Here is a 22863-nt window from a genome sequence, read left to right on the forward strand (position 1 = left end):
TGTTTAGCGCTCACTTATCCACAGGCTTCTTGAAGCTTTCACCGATGTGATACTCTGCTGCAGTTGAATGTATAGAGTGGGTAGCGAGGTAACCAAAAACATTTAGTGCTCATTTGAGAGTACTCTGGCAGTGCTTCAAAGGTCCTACTATGCAGCAAATGACCTTTGCTGTGAGCATGTGTTTCAGTGGTAATACTGAAACCTGATTATTGCCAGTGAATGTGCTAGAAAGCAATTTTAAGGGATACCACAAGACGGGTACTACATCAATTTAGACTATTATACCCCTGACACATGGGCAAAACTAAAGTCCTTTCCAGTAAACCCCTTTTGCTACTCTGAAGGACCCTTTCCAGCAAGGAGTTGCGCCGATGACACACGGCACCGCACTGAACTTCTTTAGGTAGTTCCTCAGATGAACGCTGCAAGAAAAATAGCGCTGGCTGTTAAAGCCACAAGAGAGAAAACATTCTTAACAAGCTGCGTATTTAATTAGACTTAGCTACTGTAGAACCTAAAAATATATTTTTTTCATTGTTGATGGCTAAAATGCTTATAGTCGTTTATCTTATTCGCGTTTTTGCGTTGTTAGCAGCCATTTAACTTGGTCCAGCAGCTATGTGCAGCCGGTGTTTTGCTGTGCGTGCTGTTCATTCTGGTGATGCCCACGTTTCTGTCGTCCTTTTTCACGTCCTTGTCGTCCCTTCCTTTGTGCGCGCAGGCGCAACGCGTTTTATTCGATATGTTATTCCAACAACTGTGGTTTCTTCTGGGTATTTCCTGCGGGCGCTGATTGTGCAGTCTCCATCTCGCGACGTGAACAAACCACATGCGCACAGCAAACGACAACGACACTGCCGGAATTCAACATGGTGGCACTAGCGACGTTATGCGAGCGTTTGAAAGTATAGCTAGAGGAAATCTTCACTATTCGACTAATTGTATTGCCGCTAACAATTAAAACATTTTCGCAAGGTAAAAAAAAATACCTATGGGCACCGTAGTTGCGTGGCAGGTTTCCTTCTATTGACGAGTTGTGCACGCTGTGTGCGAGAGTAACTCCTTTTCCGCTCGAAAAGTAGTTGCGCGATCTCCTTTCCAGAAAAGGAACTTTGCCGTAAAGGAGAAACTCCTTTGTCGTGTGTCACTGCACTTGAACGCCTTTCCGGTAGATGTCTCCTTACCTAAAGGACTTTAGAGTGCCCGTGTGTCAGGGGTATACGAAAGTGTTCTTCCAAAGATTTGGCATTCTTTTGGTATGAAAAAGGATTTCCAATTGAGAAATCGAGACCAAACATTTTTTTTAAAACGAAAATTCAACACACGAAGGGATCACCAACACATTTGCCACAGCTGCTGTTTCCACATCTGAAATCGCAATAGTACTATGACAGGTGAAGTGGACGTTATATGTCTTTATTTGGCTCTGCTAAACCACTCTAAAATAAATCATTTAATTATGACATAAAGATTGTGCTTTTTACGACGAAAAAATGACAGTAAGAACACTAAAAATATTTGTTCACCATAACAATGAAAAAGTTGGAGCTTTTGCAGACATAGGGACACAGCAAGCGACATAACGTGTCGTAGGTCATCTCTGTGGCATCGTTTGATTGTGGAGATTCCAGCAGCACTAGCTTCAAAAAATTGTATTTAATTTATTCTGCAAACAAAGTTGCAACGATGATCGGGTCAAAAAGCTGCACTTTGAAGTTTGATACGAACCTGGCCACACAGGGAAGTTCATTATTTATTTTATTGTACCCTCAAGACTGAAGTATTACAGAGGGGAGTGGGTAAAAAAGATATACATAAGTAAATAACAAAGCAGCAAAGTGGTTAGTTAACACAGCAAAGTTGACTAGGTAATTGTGTCCAGGAGCGACGATGTCTGATATGGCCGAACGAAACTTGATTGTCCTTGATTGCAACAACTGTGCTGGGAAGGTGGTTCCATTCCTGAGAGGTCCTAAGAACAAATGATTCGGGAGAGGTTCTGGTATGGCGTTGAATTATTTCAACCTCATGGCTATGATCAATGCGAAATGAAATGTAGGTAGGATATGATAAAAGGTTATCGTGCGGGTAGGAATTGTGGAAATATCGTTTATGAAATAAAGCAAGGCGAAAGCACTTGCATCAGGCTGAGAGCAGAGCAAGCAAGTAGCAAGGAGTTTTTCATGGAAGTTACACTTGATGTGCCGCTATAATTGCTATAAATGAAACACCCAGCATTGTTTTGTATTAGTTCAAGTGATTGAATAAGGAATTTCAGTAACACTTCTTTTAGGCCTAGTTGGTACATACTTCTGAACTAAACGTAACAGTGCAAACAACTAAGACGAGCCACAAAAAGAAAGATAGGACACACACTGGCACTGACTAACAACTTCTTTTTTCCTTTCGTCGTCGATGCATATATATACCTAGGCCACATAATCACGCAGGCGCAAAGAATACACTACTGACATCTGCCAACTTAACGTATACGTAAACGTAGGAAATCAAATTCTGATTGGTGCAGGGACAACGATGTGTTACTAATGCAATTATTTCCTTGTCTTTTTATGTGATAGGCCTCTAAGGCAAGCCGCGCATGTTCATTCTTGCTTTTTCCAAGAATTATCGTCCGATCAAATCGCGCCTCACAATTGCTGCAAGAGTTTATATGCGCAACCAGGTGCGCTCCTTTATCTACATTTTTGTTTACTTTTTGCGCATGTTCCCTGAGTCGCTCATTGACGCAACGCCCTGTCTGGCCAACGTGTGTCTTACCACATAAGAGTGGAATGCCATAAATCACGCCGACAGCGCACGACACGTATGAGGCATCATGCCGAATTTGGCATCCTCCTCTGTTCTCTCCGCAGGTGCGGGAACATAGCTTTGAAAGCTTGTTTGGCGCAAAAATTGCCAAAGGAACGCCATGCCTGCAGGCAACTTTCTTGAGTTGATGGGTCACCTTATGTATTGTAATTCCTTTCTAGTGCAGTGGGTCCCTCTTTTTGTGTGTCTTCATGTTCTTCAACTTCTACTGTCGTCAATGCATTGATCAGCCACATCATCATTGCGACTTGCCGTGCAAGACTTTACGGGTTCTCCCTACGCAAAGGACTGGTGCCGACAGATGTGAGTGCTTTGTTCAGTCCTGTGTCTCCATCGTGGAGCCATGTCAAGAGACTGTGTAAACTCTTACGCTCGGAACTGTGGCAGCAAATCCGACTTTTCAAGGACTGGCTTTGGTCTGTTTGCCATGCTGCTGACGCTGAGTGGATAGCTCTTAGGAATTACCGATCTTATATTCGCCTTGCTGCTCAGCTCACGGAAGCAAGATGGAATTGCATGGTAAAGATCTTGTGTAGATCTGGTGCAAAAATTACCCTAGATGAAACAAAAAGTGTTAAGATGCTTGGTAATGCTGTTCTACCTGATGAGGTTAACCGTTTGCTAGTGAAAGGCCCTAAGTTCTGTGTTCCTTCTAGTGTCCATGCTCATGAACTCATAGCTATTAATAGAAATGTTGCTTCCAAGGCGAATCAAGAAGACGGCGATCGCTGCCTTCTTGAAGGTGTCGAGCATTTGGAAAAGGTAGTACCTAAAGGACCTTCACGCTGTTCTGACGTCAGTGTTCGACGAACGTTGTCTTTCCTAAAAGATAACGAACTGTGCCTTTTGGAAGTACATAAAGAAGGAGAGTTTGTTGTCGTCGAGAAGGGCATTTTTAACGAGAAAGCGTTGCAGGCTGTGCTAAAAAACTTTGTTCCCATTAAGAAAAGTGCAGTGAGGATAAAAACAAAGTTTGTTGGCTTTTGTAAAAAACTGGAATTGATGCCGCTTGCAAAAAGCATTGAGAAAAGTAGAGGCAAGTGCCTATCGGTATTTTTTAAGGCTAAAACCCACAAGCCAGATTCACCATTCAGGACCATTATTAGTGAATCTGGTTGTTGGCAGAAGAATGTGAGCCAATTCCTGCAAAAGAACTTAAAGTTGCTAACAGTGAACGACCCTTTCCGAACAAAGAATTCGAATGACGTGGTGCAGTTCTTGCGTGGGAATAAGGATGTAGGTTATGGTTTTTCTGTTGATGTTGAAGATTTACTTTATTCAGTTCCACAGCGTCAACTCCTGTCTTTGGTACATGAATGTATTGAGTATAGTGGTACGATCTCGTTCCAGAATCATGCCGGACTTTCAGTGGGAAATTTTTTAAGTCTTTTAGAATATTACCTTGGAGCTACTTTTATTGTTTTTAATGACCAACCGTATTTACAACGGAATGGTATTTGTATTGGATCATGTGTTGCTCCCGTCCTTGTGGATATTTTTTTGTCTTGTGTGGATCATTCTTTAGACCATGCTTTTATTGAGCGGAAAGTTTTAAAAGTATTTAGATATGTTGATGATTTTTTGGTATTTTTATCGCTTGACTCGTCCTACCAGGATACAATCAATAAGGTTTTAGAAGATTTTAAGGTACATGGACAAGGTCTTATGTTTACCCACGAGAGTCCACAAAACAATGTATTGCAGTTTTTGGAACTGAAGCTTCAATTCTGTGAACGCCATGTGTGTTGGGCGTATCAACCCCGTGCGAAAAAGGAACTGTTGTCCTTCAGGTCTGCGCACTCGAAGATTGTGAAAAGAGGTATTGCATCGTCATGTATAGAATTGGCACTTAAGAGTTCGTGTGTGCACAAGATGCAAGAAAGTTTTGACAATCAGATCAGCCGACTTTTGGCAGCTGGGTTCCCTATGTCGCTTTTGACTGCAGTGGTTGAAGCTCTGATCCAGAGAAGTAAAACCACAAAAAGGCCGGCCGCCGAACGTGAAACGCGAAGGCCTGCGGTGGTCCCTTATATACATAAGGTGACCCATCAACTCAAGAAAGTTGCCTGCAGGCATGGCGTTCCTTTGGCAATTTCTGCGCCAAACAAGCTTTCAAAGCTATGTTCCCGCACCTGCGGGGAGAACAGAGGAGGATGCCAAATTCGGCATGATGCCTCATACGTGTCGTGCGCTGTCGGCGTGGTTTATGGCATTCCACTCTCATGTGGTAAGACATACGTTGGCCAGACAGGGCGTTGCGTCAATGAGCGACTCAGGGAACATGCGCAAAAAGTAAACAAAAATGTAGATAAAGGAGCGCACCTGGTTGCGCATATAAACTCTTGCAGCAATTGTGAGGCCCGATTTGATCGGACGATAATTCTTGGAAAAAGCAAGAATGAACATGCGCGGCTTGCCTTAGAGGCCTATCACATAAAAAGACAAGGAAACAATTGCATTAGTGACACATCGTTGTCCCTGCACCAATCAGAATTTGATTTCCTACGTTTACGTATACGTTAAGTTGGCAGATGTCAGTAGTGTATTCTTTGCGCCTGCGCGATTATGTGGCCTAGGTATATATAGGCATCGACGACGAAAGGAAAAAAGAAGTTGTTAGTCAGCGCCAGTGTGTGTCCTGTCTTTCTTTTTGTGGCTCGTCTTAGTTGTTTGCGCTGTTACGTTTAGTTCAGAGGATTGAATAAGGATTTCAAGGTGTGGGTTGCAGATGGATGAAGCATATGCCATTTTACTCCTGGTAAGCGTTTTGTACAAAATTAACTTTAATAATGTAGGAGCAGAAAAAATATTTTGGCAAATGTAATATAGCATGCGGTTGGTATTGTTAATTATGTTATCGTTGTGTAAAGGTATTTATAGGAGGTTACGGCTTCTAGGGGAGTATCATTGAGGTTCGGCGGAGGAATATTGCTGCAACTTAGACATACATTTACAGTTCCATTGCATTAATCACACGTCACACCAGTTAGTCTTGTAGGAGTTTGCTATCAGATTTGTCTGAGATTTCACTGAGGATAACACAATCATCTGCAAAAAGGGAAGTGTTAGAAAAAACATCATTGGGTAAATCGTTAATGTAAACATGAAAAAGAAGAGGGCTTATAATTGATCCCTGGGGCACACCAGGGACTATGGGATTAGGTGGGGACATATGGTTATTTTACACAACGTACTGTGACCGATGTTGGAGCCATCAAACAGCTTAGGAGCAAGATTAAGTTTACTAAATTTAAATAGAAGCAATTAATGACACACTTATTCGAAGGCCTTGGAGAACTAAAAGAAGCGCAGTCTGCAAATGAACCCTTGTCGAAAATAAGATGAAAGCTGTGAGTAAAAGGAAGAACTTGAGTTTTGCAAGACAACTTTTTGGGAAAGCATGTGCTTCTGGGAAAAAATGAATTATTGTGCAAGTGCTTTGCTAAAGGCGAATACAACATGTGCCCAAGGACCTTGCAAGGAATGCAGGTGAATGGGGTGGTAGTTGAGGGGCAAATTTTTGCCACTGGGCTTGTGAAATGGGACCACCTTCCAATCTGCAGGGAGCTGATGAATGTCCAAAGATTGCTGAAAAATTCTTGAAAGTACAACAGATGAATAAACAAAAGTATTTTTTGGAAATTTCATATTAATCAACTCAACACCAGGACTTGATGACAACTTCAGACCTTTAATTACATTTTTGACGCCATGAGGTTCAATGATAATAGTCTATGGCCGGCCAACTGCAACACTCAAGAGTTGGAAGTACAGGGTCAGCACATACAGCAAAGCCTTTGCAGCATACAGAATTAGGGACAAGGGGACATACATCATCGGGTACCGGTGAACCACTGGAATTAATCAGTGTGACCGAATTATCTTTGGAAAGGTTAATAACATGGCGAAGCTTCTTAGCATCATTCGTAATTATTGTGAGAAAAGTCTACTTTTTGGCAAGCTTTAAGCCTCTGTGTAGGTATTGTTTGCCTCCTTCGTAACGGTTGACTGAAAGCACACATTTCATGTAATGCTGTTAACAAAAATAAAATAAAAATTCATACACGAAGACACATAAAGCACAATTGTGTTACACAAACGGGAATACATGTTTCTAAAGATGGCAGTTTTCTTGTCATCATTCTTAATTTTTTTTCTACTCCACATGGGGTACTGGCTAGGATTATTAATAACTATGGCATATATGACATTATACTGGTACTAAAATATGGGGCAGAAACTTGGAGGTTAACAAAGAAGCTTGAGAACAAGTTAAGGGCCATGCAAGGAGTGATGGAACGAGAAATGTTAGGCCTATTGTTAAGAAATGGAAAGAGAGCGATGTAGATCCAAGAGCAAATGGTGATAGCCGATATTCTAGTTGGCATTAAGAGAAAAAAAAATTTAACTGGGCATGCCACGTAATGTGTAAGGCAGATAACCGGAAGACCATTAAGTTGCAGAAAGTGTGCCAAGGGACGGGCAGCGCAGTCGAGGACTGCAGAAAATTGGGTGGGGCAATGAAATTGGGAAATTTGCAGGTTAGAATCAGTTAGTGCAAGACAGTGGTAATTGGAGATCATAAGTAGAGGACCTTCGTCATGCAGTGGACATAAAAATAATCTGACAACGATGATGATAATATATCTGTGAATCGGGAAATTTTAGGAAAAGAAAGAAGCAGCACCACGTGGCAAAGGCAAGCACGGCATCGAATGCGCTGGCCGAGCATCATAAGAAAACAGACCATATCATTAAACTAAACTTCTAGAACACCTTATACATTCTCGGATCATTAACTGCCTCAAAGAACATAACATTTATTGAAATACCAGTACAGTTTTCGAAGAGAATATTCTTGTGACACGCAACTTGCTGGCTTCATCCATGATATTCATTCTTCTATAATTGCAGGTTAGCAAGCAGATGCAATTTTTCTAGACTGTTTAAAAGCTTTTAATCATGACCTAAACCACCGGCTATTGACCAAATTGGAAAAGCTTAACATTCACCTTAATGGTGTAGCATGGATAAGCGATTTCTTATCAGCTTGCATGCAATTCACCTCTGTTAAAGTCACTACCTCATCTTTCGGACACGTCACTTTTGGTGTCCCCCAGGGCCGTGTGATTGGTCCGTTACTATTTTTAATCTACATTAACAATCTTCACTGTCATCCAGAATTAGACTCTTCGCTGATGATTGCATCATATATCATAATGTATCCTGCATCACTAACCAGCTGACGTTACAACCCAACCTTAACATGATAAGTTCATGGTGCTCATCCTGGCTAATGAAACTAAATCGCAGTAAAACAAAGGCTGTGTCATTCACCAGCCGTGTTTGCTATGTACCTTCATCTTACTAATTAAATGACAGCTCTATTGAACTGACATCAATGTACAAGTACCTTGGCCTTCATTTACAATCTCACCTATCATGGGATTACCATATTAACACAACCCGTTGCTATCATTCTCTCAGCCGTCTTAAACATAGCATTAGACAAGTGCCTATTCACCTTTGTAAATTTGCTTACACCATATTGATTCGACCTAAAATTGAATATGCCTCAGCCATCTGTGGATCCTTATGAACACTACATTATTAACGACATAGAAGCCCTTCCAAACCTTGCTGTTTGCTTCATCTACTCGGAATACTGAACTTTCGCAAGTGTCATTGCTTTAACAAATCTCACTCAATTGCAAGAGCTTTTGCATTGCCGTAAGCTTGCTCACTTATCATCATCGTCAGACTATTTTATGTCCACTGTAGGACGAAGGCCTCTCCCTGCAATCTCCAATCCCCCCTGTCCTGTGCCAACCGATTCCAACTAGAACCTGCATATTTCCTAATTTCGTCGCACCACCTAGACTTCTGCCGTCCTCTACTGCGCTTCCCTTCTCTTGGTACCCATTCTGTCACCCTAATGCTCCAACGATGATCTAATCAGCTCATTACATGACCTGCCCAGCGCCATTTTTTTCTCCTAATGTCAATTAGAATTTCGGTTGTACCCATTTGCTCTCTGATCGAAACCACTCTCTCTCTGTCTCTTAAACTTATGCCTAGCATTCTTCGTTCCATCGCTCTTTGCACAGTCCTTAACTTGTTCTCAAGCTTCTTTGTCAACCTCCAAGTCTCTGTGCCGTATGTCAGCACCGGCAAAATGCACTGATTGTATACTTTCCTTTTCAATGACAACGGTAAGCTCCCATTCAGGAGCTCACAATGTCTGCGGTATGCGATCCAACCCATTTTTATTCTTCTGTGAATTTCCTTCTCGTGGTCAGGGTTCCCTGAGATTAGTTGACCTAGGTAAGCGTACTCCTTCACGGACTCTAGAGGCTGACTTGCGATCCTGAACTCTTGTTCCTTTGCCCAGTTATTGATCACTATCTTTGTCTCCTGCATATCAATCTTCAACCCCACTCTTACACTCTCTCTGTTAATTTCCTCAATCATTTGTTGTTACTCATCTGCAGTGTTGCTGAATAGAACAATGTTATCGGCAAACCGAAGGTTGCTGAGGTATTCACCGTCAATCCTTACTCTTAAACCTCCCCAGTTTAATAACTTGAATACTTCTTCCAAGCACGCAGTGAATAGCATTGGAGAGATTGTGTCTCCTTGTCTGACCCCTTTCTTTATAGGTATCTTCCTACTTTTCTTGTGTAAAATTAAGGTGGCTGTGGAATCTCTGTAGATATTTTCTACGATATCTACGTAAGCGGTCCGTACTCCTTGATTACGCAATGCCTCTAGGACTGCTTGTATCTCTACTGAATCAGGTGCTCTTTTGTAATCTATGAAAGCCATATAGAGAGGCTTATTGTACTCTGCGGATTTCTCGATAACGTGAATAATGACATGGATGTGATCCATTGTAAAGTATCCCTTCCTGACGCCAGCCTGTTCCCTTGGTTGACTGAAGTCCAGAGTTGCCCTTATTCTCTTGGAGATTATTTTGGTAAATATTTTATATAATACTGGGAGTAAGCTAATGGGCCTATAATTTTTCAGTTCTTTAACGTCTCCCTTTTTGTGGATTAGTATACTGTTTGAATTATTCCAGTTTTCTGGGACCCTTGCAATCGATAGACACTTCGTATAGAGAGCTGCCAGTTTTTCTAGCATTATGTCTCCTACATCTTTGATTAAATCTACTGTTATTCCATCTTCTCCTGCCACTTTTCCCCGTTTCATGTCTTGCAAGGCCTTTCTGACATCATCTCTAGCTATAGGAGGAGTTTCTCTATCCTGTTCATTATTGTTTCGAATGGAGTACTCCTGAGTCCTCTGGGTACTGTACAGGTCAGTATAGAATTCTTCCGCTGCTTTTATTATACTTTTAAGACTGCTGATGATATTACCCTGCTTATGTTTCAGTGCATACATCATGGTTTGTCCTATACCAAGTTGCCTTCTCACTGATTTCTGGCTGTGCCCATTTTTTACGGCTTCTTCAGTCTTTCTGAAGTTATAATTTATCACTTTTATATGTTATCGCTTATCACTTTTCCATAAACTTTGTCATCACACATCCTTCCATGATTACTTCTTCCTGTAACCAGCAACTATCCTTGCCGGGACGATCTTAATAAAGTAAAACGCATAATGTGCTGCTGAAAACACCACACTGCATCTTTCATACTGCACATATCAAAAGATTGGAACCTGTTGCCATGACACATCGCTACAGAAAGTAACATAAGCAAATTTCAAGACCTCATTCATGATAATGTACATACAACCATCCCTGATGAATATTTCACTGATTTCTTCTTCTGACTGTGTGTTTATTAATTCACTAGGTATTATTTTTTTCTATATTGTCACGTGGTAGCGATGTGTAAAGAACACAGCAGCAGTACTGTGAAAGCTGAAACTAACTTTTATTGGGCGAACCTATGCCCACAAAAGCAGGCTACACTTAAAAAACAGCTACAGCGGCGAACACAGTCGGCGACCGTCAAAATCTGATCAGCGGGTCCAGCTCATCGACTTTTATACATCAGTCATCGAATGTTCCAGAGTAATCACCGGGACCTGCATGTCTTCCACAAAGTTCTACACTATTTACGTCGCTCATACGTGCAATCACATTACACAAGGTTCGGTGACAGACAGCGGTGAGAACCATCAATAACATATCAGAAATTTCCGATACGTGTAGGTGCGTCCTGCACTGTGCGATAATATTTGTTAGGTGGTGAAACATGGTCGCCCGATAAAGATAAACAAGCACACGTGTCAATACCCCCCTCTTAAATAGCATCAACCCGATGCTGCAAACAAATGCAAGTAATAAACAAAAACAACCGTAGCAAAGAAACAACAAAATAAGGAAGTTCGAAAAGGAAGCTTAGGACGAACCACGTAGACCACATCAAATCCTGCGCAGCGCCACTGTAAATCTGAAATGCTGTCTGGCACGACCTCATAGTCCAGTTCGCCAATAAGGTTCCCTTACCCCATGTCCAATCTTCGGGCCTGTAAGGTATCTTGAATAAATAAGTAAATACATTGGATGATTTTATAGGGTACGAAATAGCGTCGCAATAGTTTCTCAGAGTCCTTGTCGGTGTGTCTGGGTCCAAACCCAAACACGGTCGCCAGGCTAGTGCTCGATGTAGCATCTTCGGAGGTTGTAGTGTCGGCTGTTCTTATGCTGCTGGTTCTTAATCCGTAGGCGGGCGAGCTGTCGGGCTTCTTCGGCGCGTTGGAGATAGTTAGCGACGTTGAGATTCTCTTCGTCGGTGATGTTCGGCAGCATGGCATCGAGAGTCGTCGCCGGGTTCTTGCCGTAAACCAGCTTGAACGGTGTGATCTGTGTTGTTTCTTGCACCGCCGTGTTGTAAGCAAAGGTTACGTTCGGCAGGACGGCATACCAGGTCTTGTGTTTGATGTCGACGTACATTGCTAGGATGTCGGCGAGGGTCTTATTCAGGCGCTTCGTAAAACCATTCGTCTTTGGGTGGTAGGCAGTTGTCCTCCTGTGCCTTGTCTGACTGTATTGCAGAATGGCTTGGGTGAGCTCCGCTGTAAAGGCCGTTCCTCTGTCAGTAATGAGGACTTCTGGGGCGCCATGTCGCAGCAGAATGTTCTCGACGAAAAATTTCGCCACTTCGGCTGCGCTTCCTTTCGGCAGAGCTTTTGTTTCAGCGAAGCGGTTGAGGTAGTCCACCACTATGACGATCCACTTATTTCTGGTTGTTGATGTCAGAAAGGGTCCCAACAAATCCATCCCAATCTGCTGAAATGGTTGGCAAGGAGGCTTGATCGGCTGTAGTAATTTCGCTGGCCTTGTTGGTGGTGTCTTGCGTCGCTAACAGTCTCGGCATGTCTTGACGTAACGGGTAACGTCGGCGATCAGGCACGGCCAGTAATACCTTTCCTCTAGCCTCGATCGCGTCCGGGAGAATCTGAGGTGCCCAGCAGTCGGTACGTCCTGTGGAAGTACAGCACTTCTGGACGCAGCGCTGAGGGAACAACAAGAAGATAGTTGGCGCAAACTGGTGTGAAGTTCTTCTTTACTAGTAGGTTGTTTTGAAGCGAGAACGAGGACAATCGTCACTTAAATGCCCTAGGGACAACGTCGGTATGCGCTTCCAAATACTCAGCGAGGCTTTTTAGCTCTGGGTGTGCTCGTTGCTGTTCAGCAAAGTCTTCCATGCTTATGATTCCAAGGAAGGCATCATCATCTTGCTGTGGCGTGCAAATGGGGGTGCGTGATAGGCAATCGGCATCAGAGTGTTATCGTCCGAACTTGTAGGTTACAGTGATCTCGTATTCTTGTAGTCTGAAGCTTCACTGCGCCAGCCGTCCTGAAGGGTCCTTTAAGTTCGCTATCCAAGACAATGCGTGATGGTCACTGACAACTTTAATGGCCTGTCATATATATAAGGGCAGAATTTTGCTGTAGCTCCAAATGATGGCGAGGCATTCATTTTCGGTGGTAGAATAATTCCCTTCCGCTTTTGACAGCGACCGGCTGGCGTAAGCTATCACCCGTTCAAGTCCGCTTTTACTGTGGTCTAGAATGGCACCGAGGCCTAGGCTACTGGCGTCAGTATGGGTTTCCGTATCGGCATACTCGTCATAGTGCATAAGTACCGGTGGCGACTGCATGCATCATTTCAGTTCTTCAAATGTGTCGGCCTGCGGCATTTCCCACTTGTACTCGACATAATTTATTTATTTATTTATTTCACAATACTGCAGGCCAGATTGGCCCAAGCAGGTTTAGTTAGATGTGTCAATGGCTGAGTGATGCGTGAAAAGTCCTTGACAAAGTGCCTGTAGTAGGCACACATGCCAAGGAATCTACGCACTGCCATCTTGTCGATTGGCTGCGGGAACTTTGCGATTGCAGCTGTCTTCTGTGGGTCGGGGCGTACTCCGAATTTGCTGATGACGTGGCCTAGGAATAGAATATCATCGTAAGCGAAGCGGCACTTTTCCGGCTTCAGAGTGAGGCCTGATGACTTGATGGCCTCTAATAGTGTCGCAAGCCACCTAAGGTGATCGTTGAAATTGCCGGCAAAGGCGAAGACATCATCCAAGTAAACAAAACAGGTCTGCCACTTCAACCCTGCTAACACCATGTCCACGACGCGCGGTAATGTTGCAGGCGCGAAACGCAGACCGAATGGCATGACCTTGAACTCGTAGAGGCCGTCTGACGTGATGACGATCTTTTCGTGATCTCTCTCGTTGACTTCTATTTGCCTGTAACCAGACTTGAGATCCATCGACGAGAAGTATTTAGCGTTGCAGAACCGATCCAATGCGTCTCTATCCGTGGGAGGGGGCATACGTCCTTCTTCGTGATCTTGTTCACACGACAATAGTCGACGCAGAAACATAGGGTTTCGTCCTTTTTCTTCACCAAGACTACAGATGCCCACGGGCTTTTTGACGGCTGCATGATGTCATCACGCAGCATTTCGTCGACTTGGTGCCTTATAGCTTCACATTCTCGAGTAGAAACTCGATAAGGGCTCTGGTGGAGTGGTCGAGCCCACTCTTCGGTTATTATGCAATGCTTTGCAACTGGTGTTTGTCGAATCCGTGATGATGTCGAAAAGCACTCTTTGTATCGTCGAAGTAGACTTCCGAGCTGTTGTTGCTTAACTGTGGGGAGACTTGGATTAATGTCGAAGTCTGGTTCGGGAACTACAGTCATCAGGGTAGATGCGGCAGAATCCGAGAGGACAAACGCATTGCTGGTTTCCAGAATTTCCTCGATGTATGCGATCGTCGTGCCCTTGTTGATGTGCTTGAACTCCTGGCTGAAGTTTGTCAGCAACACTTTCATTTTTCCTCCGTGCAGCGGAGCAATCCCTCTTGCGACGCAAATTTCGTGGTTGAGCAGTAGACGTTGGTCGCCTTCGATGACGCCTTCTACGTCAGCGGGTGTTTCGGTGCTGACGGAAATAATAATGCTGGAGCAAGGCGGTATGCTGACTTGATCGTCTAGCACACTCAAGGCTTGGTGACTACGAGAGCTCTCCGGCGGTGTCGCTTGATCTTCCGACAGCATTATCGGTTTCGACTTCAGGTCGATGATTGCGCCGTGTTAGTTCAGGAAGTCCATGCCGAGAATGACATTTCATGAACACTGTTAGAGGATAATGAAGGTGGCAGGGTAAGTCCGGTCATGAACGGTAATTCTTGCCATGCAGATTCCAGTTGGTGTAATGAGGTGTCCTCCAGCAGTCTGAATTTGAGTGCCTTCCCATGCAGTCTTAACTTTTTTGAACTGGGTGGCGATGTGTCCACTCATGACGGAGTAATCGGCCTCTGTGTCCACTAAGGCAGTGACTGCATGGCCGCCGAGAAGCACGTCGAGTTCAGTGCTTCTTTGTCATGCGTTACAATTAGGTCTTGGCGTCGGATCACTGCTGCGTCATGTTGACCTGTGGCTGGTACGTGGCTTCGTGAGGTCGTCTTTCATCGGCGTATTCTTTGCTTCCAGATTTCATCGGGACAGCGGCATATCGTTATGTCGAGATAGTCTCTTCAGCGGCGGAGGATCTTCATCAGTTTGACATCCAGTGTATAGACGGCGTTGCAGCGACAGGTGCCTGGTGATGGTGAATGGGACAGTTGTCAGCTCCACTGAGTAGCGGTGAAGTAGTTGGCGATATCGTGAGGCCGTTCATCTTGCTGCAGGCGCGGAGCGTTGACGGCGAACCCTCGTTGTCCCATTTCGCGGTATGGGCATTGGTGGCAGGCATGTCCAGCTTCCCCACAGTGATATCAGAGCAGGCAGTGGTCGGGGACGCGCCAAATATCCGTTTTCCTCGGGTGGCTGTGCTGGTTGATGGGCGGGCATGCTGGTGGCGGTGACGGTGAACGACAGAATTGGGGCATTACATGGCCCTGGCGCAGTCGTGGAGGGGGACCTTGACGATGGGCGATGGTGGCGTAGGTCATCGCTTCCAGCACGGGAAGCGACAATTCGGGCTGTACTTCAGTAACGCCCAGTGGCCGTCGAAGTTCGTCCTTGACAATGTCAGTGGCTGAGGATACCTGGAGTTGCAATGGAGGAAACATCTTGCGCAGTTCTTTGCGCACAATGGCGCTGATGGTCTCTTGGAGATCACCGGAGCCCAGTGCTTGGATGGCGCACTGCAGCATCAGCACTTGGCGGTCATATTACCTAGTGCACATTTCTAGAGTTTTCTCAAACATTGTTGCCTCTGTCAAGAACTTAGCTATGGTCTTTGGTGGGTTGCGGATCAGTCCGGCAAAAATTTCTTCGTTTACACCTCGCATCATGAAGCGCACTTTTGTTTCTTCTAGCATTTCCGGGTCAGCGTGCCGGAACAGACGCGTCATCTCCTCAGTGAAGATCGCTGCGGTCTCGTTGGGTAGTTGTACTCGGGCTTCTAGCATAGCTGTGGCTCTTGCACACGACGCTTGTAAATGTCCGTAGGAAGCCACTACGGAACAGGTCCAATGTTGTCAGGGTCGACTCCTGGTTCTCTACCCATATTCTGGCACCGTCTTCTAAGGCAAAGTATACATGCCCCCCACAGGGGCGTCTTCATCAGCAGGCGTTTGGTGCGTTGCGACACCACGTACCCGAGCACGTGAGGGTTGGACCCACCCGCGTGTAGCCATGCGCGGCTTAGCCGTGTCTGGGGAAAGAAGGATCCTGGGGGTTGAGCCGATCCTAGGTGATTGGACTGTTAAGGCCCCCCGGCGGAGGCAACACACCTCTTCGGCCTCGGCTTCACATAGACTGCACCTCCAGACCGACCCACCTGGAGGAAATCGGCAGGCGCCATTTCCTGTCCTCCTCTCCAATCTTCGTCTTTCTCTCCCACTTTTCCATCTTTCCTGTCTCCTCTTCACTTCTTATTACTTCCGTATTTCCTGGCGGTAAGGGTTAACCGTGTGTAATATATCCAATCTTAGGTATATATATTAGGTTATAGCGGCGATGCATGGCTGGCGTCTGCAGGTATTCTTCCAACCTTGTAGCGTCCCCTTGTTGGGCTCGATGGTGGGTGGCCACCATCGTCGCCGAATTTTCCTGCTCTATATGGCAAATGACTTTCCTCCGCTACCTGATTGCTCCCTGAAGAGGGGGCGCACCAATGAAACATTCACGTTTTTCGTGCAGCCAAAACAATCTTTTCCAAAGTACCACGTTGTACATAGTCAGCACGATAAGAAAGCAGTCAGAATGATCTTACCATTTGTTGTAGCAAAATCTCTCACTGAAGCAATTGGCCCAGGCTATAAAGTAATGAAGATGGGAAGTGGCGATCTTCTTCTCTAACTCCGTGACAAAGTGCAGTATGACAAACTCCGAAAGTTGTAGCATTTGGGGAAATTCCCGTCTCAGTGGGCCCACACAGATCGACGAACACAGTCTGCGAGGTCGTCTCAGAAGATGACCTCCTCGAACTGAGCGAAAGTGAACTGCTTGAAGGATGGCAGGACCAGAACGTAGTCAAAGTACAAAGGATAACATTGAGGCGAGATGACAAGCAAATACCTACCAAACACATAATCATTACTTTCGGAACCTGCAGCCTACCTGAAACAATAGAAACCGGTTACTGTAAGCTTTGCGTCAGGCCGTATATCCCAAATCCGTGTCGTTGCTTCAAGTGTCAGCGCTTTGGGCATGGGTCGCAGAACTGCAGAGGACGTGCTACTTGTGCCAAGTGTAGTTCTTCTGAACACACTTCTGACTTCTGTACATCAACAAACCACTGTGCCAACTGTGAAGGACATCACCCCGCCTACTCGCGATCGTGCCCTTCTTGGAAAAAAGAGAAACAAATCATAGAACTGAAAGTAAAACTCAACCTGTCTTTTCCAGAGACACGTAAGCGTTTCTCACTCCAAAATCAGTCCAGTCCTTCCTACACCGATGTGGCGCGCCGGGGGGCAGCGTTACATCATTCGGCGGCCACCCAAGTCACACGGAGTGTGACGGCGGACACGCCATCAGCCCCCCTGGCTGGAACAGCCAGCGCCGTTCCAGCCCCCGCAAAGGAGGAACAGCAGACCCTCGGGCCTGTTGTACCCAGGGCCACTGTCCGTGCAGATAGGCTCAACACCCCCGCGAACGTGCCCGCTCCGCTGGCACTATCCACCGCCTTACACGAGGTGATGGATACGAGTACAAATCCGGCGTCTCAGACGCCAAAGGAATGGCGCAGCTCCCTCGAGCACACCGGGAGGAAAGAGAGAGCTCGTATCATGGGGCCTGGAAAGGCCTTGTGAGCTAATATAATCTATGTTTCTTATACACACAGCACAACACACATACATTTAGGATACACAGATAATACAGCGGAATGTCAGAGGTTTACTCCACAACCTAGATGACATTAAGGAACTCTTAAATAAGTACAATCCAAATGTGCTGTGTGTCCAAGAAATGCATCTTAATCCTTCACACACGAACTTTCTCCGGCAGTATGCCACTTACCGAAAAGACCGCAACAACGCCCTTGCCTCGTCTGGTGGTGTGGCAATAATTGTAGATAAGGGGGTTGCTTGCCAGCAATTACAGCTTAAAACACACCTAGAGGCAGTCACAGTCCGTGCGATACTGTTTAATAAACTGGTAACAATTTCCTCACTATACATGCCCCCGAACTACCATCTTTCAAAAATAGAATTCCAAAGCTTTGTGAATTAACTGCCCGAACCTTTTATTGTCGTCGGAGATTTTAATGCACACAACACCCTTTGGGGAGGTTGTCGTTATGATACCAGGGAACGCTTAGTAGAAAGCTTCCTCTTCTCTACAGGTGCATGCTTACTAAATAATAAAGCGTCTACATTCTATAGCGTGGCAAACAAAACATTTTCATCGATCGATTCAAGCATTGCATCTGGTACACTCGTACCGTATTTAGAGTGGAACGTGCTTAAAAATCCATATGGGAGCCACCGTTTTCCAATTGTTATAAAATCAACAAAACGGGATGAATGCTCTCCATGCATCCCCCACTGGAAAGTTGAGTCAGCCGACTGGAAACGTTATAAAGAACTCAGCCGCATGACTTGGGAAAACATCTCTTCACTTTCTATTGATGACGCCGTGGCATATCCGACAGCATTTATTGTTGATGCGGCGTCACTATGTATCCCTGAATCAAATAGATCGCCCTTCAAACGACGTGTTCTCTGGTGGAATGCGGAGTGCAAAGAAGCTCGTAAAAATCTAAATAAGGCTTGGAGTGACCTTCGCGAATCTCTAACTGCCGAGAATCTTATCAATTTCAAGAAAATAAAATCACTAGGTAGAAGAACACGCCGCTGGGCCAAACGGGAAAGTTGGCAAAAATACATCAGTAGCATCAAGTCATATACAGACGAACGGAAAGCCTGGAATAGGGTCAACAAAATAAAAGGCTGCGAAAGTCATCCTCTACCTTTAGTAAACACACAAGGAGACACTATTGAGGACAAAGTTGATTCGCTAGGGGCACATTTTCAGTACATCTCGAGTTCATCCCATTACTCAGATACATTTCTAAGATATCAGCAACAAGCGGAACGACAGCCTCTGAACCAGAAAGGAAATAAAAATGAACCTTACAACCGACCATTTACCATGGTGGAATTTCAGGCTGCACTGCACTGTTGCAATAAATCAGCTCCTGGAGGCGATCGAATAGTTTATGAGATGATTGAACACCTACACGCCGAAACACACAACACTACTATCACTCTTTAATTCCATATTCTCTGCTAGTTACATTCCATCTGCCTGGAAGCAAGCAGTCATAATTCCTATTCTCAAAGAGGGCAAGGATCTAACTTCGGTCTGCAGCTACAGGCCTATAGCCCTGACAAGCTGCCTATGCAAACTCTTTGAGAAAATGGTTAACAGACGCCTAATTCATTATCTTGAAAGCAACAAAATACTAGACCCCTTGCAGTGTGGTTTTAGGGAGGGTAGATGTACGACAGATCACCTTGTCTGCATGGAGGCGAATATCCGAGATGCCTTCGTGCACAAGCAGTTTTTATTAGCTGTATTTTCAGATATGGAAAAGGCATACGACACAACCTGGAGTTTTGGAATTCTTCGTGATCTGGCTTGTATGGGTGTCAGAGGCAATCTCTTGAACCTGATTCAAAGCTACCTCTCTAATCGTACGTTCTGCGTGAGGGTTGGTAAAGTGCTATCTCGTCAATTTACGGAGGAAACAGGTGTGCCACAAGGTGGTGTGCTGAGCTGCATGCTCTTCATCGTAGAAATGAATACCGTCTGTAGCGTCATACCACGAACAATGTTTTATTCAATGTATGTGGATGACGTACAGGTAGGATTTAAATTATGCAATATTTCTATCTGCGAGCGACATATACAGCTTGGCCTAAACAAAATATCTAAGTGGGCTGACGAGAATGGATTCAAGTTAAACCCCCAAAAAAGCACATGCATTCTATTCTCTGAAAAGAGAGGTATATTACCTGACCCTGTTGTCCATCTTAATGGACAACTGCTATCTGTCAGCCACAAACATAAATTTTTAGGAATCATCTTAGACTCGAAACTAACATTTGTCCCTCACCTTAGGTATCTGAGAGGGAGATGTCTGAAGACAATGAATTTACTAAAGCTCTTGTCACGGATATCTTGGGGAAGTGACAGGAGATGCCTTTTGAGCCTCTACAAAAGTCTTATACCGTCCCGCCTTGACTATGGAGCAATAGTATATAGCTCTGTTGCACCTAGTGCTTTAAAGATGCTAGATCCCATTCACCACTTGGGTATACGCCTGGCTACAGGCGCTTTTAGGACAAGTCCCGTAGAAAGCCTGTACGTGGAGTGTAATGAATGGTCATTACATCTCTAAAGGACATATTTAACTTTTTCCTATGCTCTCAAGGTTAAATAAGATGTGCAGCATCCATGTCACTCATCTATTCGTAAAGTGTCTACAGCCAGATTACTTCGTAACCGCCCAGCTATTAGAGCTCAGTTGTACCTTCGTTTGATAACACTGGCAGAAGAAACAGGTGCCTTAGTCCCAGAGAATGTCCTAATGGCACCCACTCGCCTGCTCCCACCATGGGAATGGCAGACCATTGAATGCTACGCCTCTTCTTTCATAGAAATATATAAGAGGGTGCCAGAAGCATATATACAATTCCATTTTCGTGAACTTCAGGAGAAGTACTCCTGTACAGAATACTATACAGACGCTTCCAAGTCCTCTAAAGGAGTTTCCTACGCAGCTCTGGGACCTTCATTTTCAATATCCGGGGCACTAAATCCACACACAAGTATTTTTACAGTGGAAGCCTATGCTATACTATCGGCTATTCAAAACATAAGGCTCACAAAACTTGCTCGGGCTATTGTGTTTACAGATTCATTAAGTGTAATGAGAACCCTACTTAGTCCAAGAAAATATAAGAACTCGGTCTTTAGTGAGCTGTACAGTCTGTTCTGCTCCCTATATATGTCCAATCAAGTGTTTGTCATATGCTCGGTACCTGGTCACAAAGGTATAAAAGGCAACGAAGCTGCTGACCAAAGCGCTAGGTCAGTAACTTTTAGTGATGCAGATTCAAATATCCCCATCCCTGCCACAGACCTAAAGCCTTTTCTACGCAGTAAATTGAGGAATCATTGGCAAGGCGAGTAGAATACACAAGCAATGACTAAGCTTCTCATAATAAAACCAAAACTGGGGAACTGGATAAATGGGAAAATAGCAAGGTACAAGGAAATACTTCTTTGCCGATTAAGGATAGGCCACACATACGGTACCCACTCTCATCTCTTGACTGGGGGCGATCCTCCAACTTGTGTTAAGTGCAGCAATAGCCTCACAGTCCTCCATGTTCTTATTCAGTGCCCTGCAATAGAAACAGAGAGGAAAAAGTATTTCCCTGCTGCATATCGCGAGAATACACCCCTTCACCCTGCATTTTTTCTTAGCGATGAACCGCTTTTTAATCTGCAAACAGTCTCAGAGTTTTTAGCCGAATTGGACACCCTGAAAATCATTTGGCCAGGCAACTTTTAGCACACGACTATCAGCCCTGCATTCAAAAGCTCTCTTGAAACTCAGGTGTCAATGTTATGTTTCATTGCATCATGTTTTAACGAAAGCCCATTGCCATAGCCCACATCACATCCTAGTCACCGTCATTATTTTAGCACCTATATATTCTACGCCACTTACAGCGTAAGTTTTTAGGCCCTTTTACAGCCATATCACATCTACCATTATGAGTTCATTGTGCATGTCATCCACAATACATCGTCAACATTACCACTTGTCATAGCGCTCTTTGGCCAAACCTGGCCCTTGCGCCATAAAACACCACACATCATCATCAAGTATACATGCCGCAGCTTGTCGTCAGAGTCCCAGTTGTTGAAAGTCGCGATTCGTTCATAGGTCTCCAGCCAAGTTTCTGGGTCTTCAGACGATGATGCATGGAAAGTCAGTGGCTCTCTGGGCTGTTGCAGAACAATGAGGGACGCTGCAGCTGCCATTTGGGTTGTCTTGGCCACAATCTTCTTGGTCATCTCAGGTAGAAGTCCGTGCTCCAGGGGCAGCTGTTGTAGCCGGCGGCTTGCTTGATGGTCCGGGATTACGTTGCTGTACTCTTTGCAGTCCGGGCTTGGATCACGGCTTGTCGGGGCGTCCGGTACATGAACGAAAAGCACCTCTGCCAGACGTCACATGGTAGTGACGTATAAAGAACACAGTAGCAATACCGTGAAAGATAAAACTAAATTTTATTCGGCGAACCTATGCCCACTAGAAGAGGCCACACTTAAAGAACGGCGACAGTGGCGAACACAGTCGGCGATCATCAAAATCTGATCAGCGAGTCAAGTGCATTGGCTTTTATACATCAGTCATCGAACGTTCTAGAGTAATCGCCGGGACCTGCGTGTCTTCCACAAAGTTCTACACTATTCGCTTCGTGCATATATGCAATCAAATTACACAAGGTTGTGTGACAGACAGTGGATGCAACCAGTGATAACATTCCAGAAACTTCTGATACATGCAGGCATGTCCTGCGCTGTGTGGTAAAATTTGTTAGGCGGTGAAATGTGGTTGCCCTATAAAGATAAACAAGTACTCATGTCAGTGTGTTTAATTGCATTTTACACATTTATTCAATTTAATTTATACTTTTGCTCTGTACTTTAATCGTTAATAAACTTGGGAAAGTTGGTGCTCCTCTCGGTTGTGGAAGTGCATGGCTGTAATCGCATCTGAGTGCATACCAATGCCCGCAGCCTGCTTTAGAGGCAATGTGCCACGTGTGCAAAAAGAAATGGTGTGGCATCATGTAAGCTATCTTGCCATGCATTTAGTATTGGAGTGCATCATCTTGAGTTTTGGTGACCTATTGAGCGAGAGGCAGTTGAAGCATTCGCTTCCCGCTGCCAGTGCTTTTCGTGGTAGCGTCATCTCAGTGAAGGCGACGCTGCAGGGGCAGGGTGTACGGGAAAGCGTGGCTGGCTTCGCTTAATTCATAATGTGAAGATATCGTCGACATGGCATG

General features: G+C 44.8%; 1 protein-coding gene and 1 long non-coding RNA gene across 4 annotated transcripts in view; one reads left to right on the forward strand and one right to left on the reverse strand.

The window, feature by feature from the left end:
- Nucleotides 1-22863, forward strand: part of Nt5a (5' nucleotidase A) — a 120202-nt gene that overhangs the window by 14399 nt on the left and 82940 nt on the right. The window lies entirely within an intron of this gene.
- LOC129386027 (uncharacterized) lies at nucleotides 1742-22513 on the reverse strand. Its single transcript, XR_008613508.1, has 2 exons — nucleotides 21105-22513; nucleotides 1742-1972 (listed from the first exon to the last, which is right to left on the reverse strand). It is a non-coding gene; the product is annotated as an uncharacterized lncRNA (long non-coding RNA).

Source organism: Dermacentor andersoni, chromosome 7, assembly GCF_023375885.2.
Source record: "Dermacentor andersoni chromosome 7, qqDerAnde1_hic_scaffold, whole genome shotgun sequence".
Classification (NCBI taxonomy): domain Eukaryota; kingdom Metazoa; phylum Arthropoda; class Arachnida; order Ixodida; family Ixodidae; genus Dermacentor; species Dermacentor andersoni.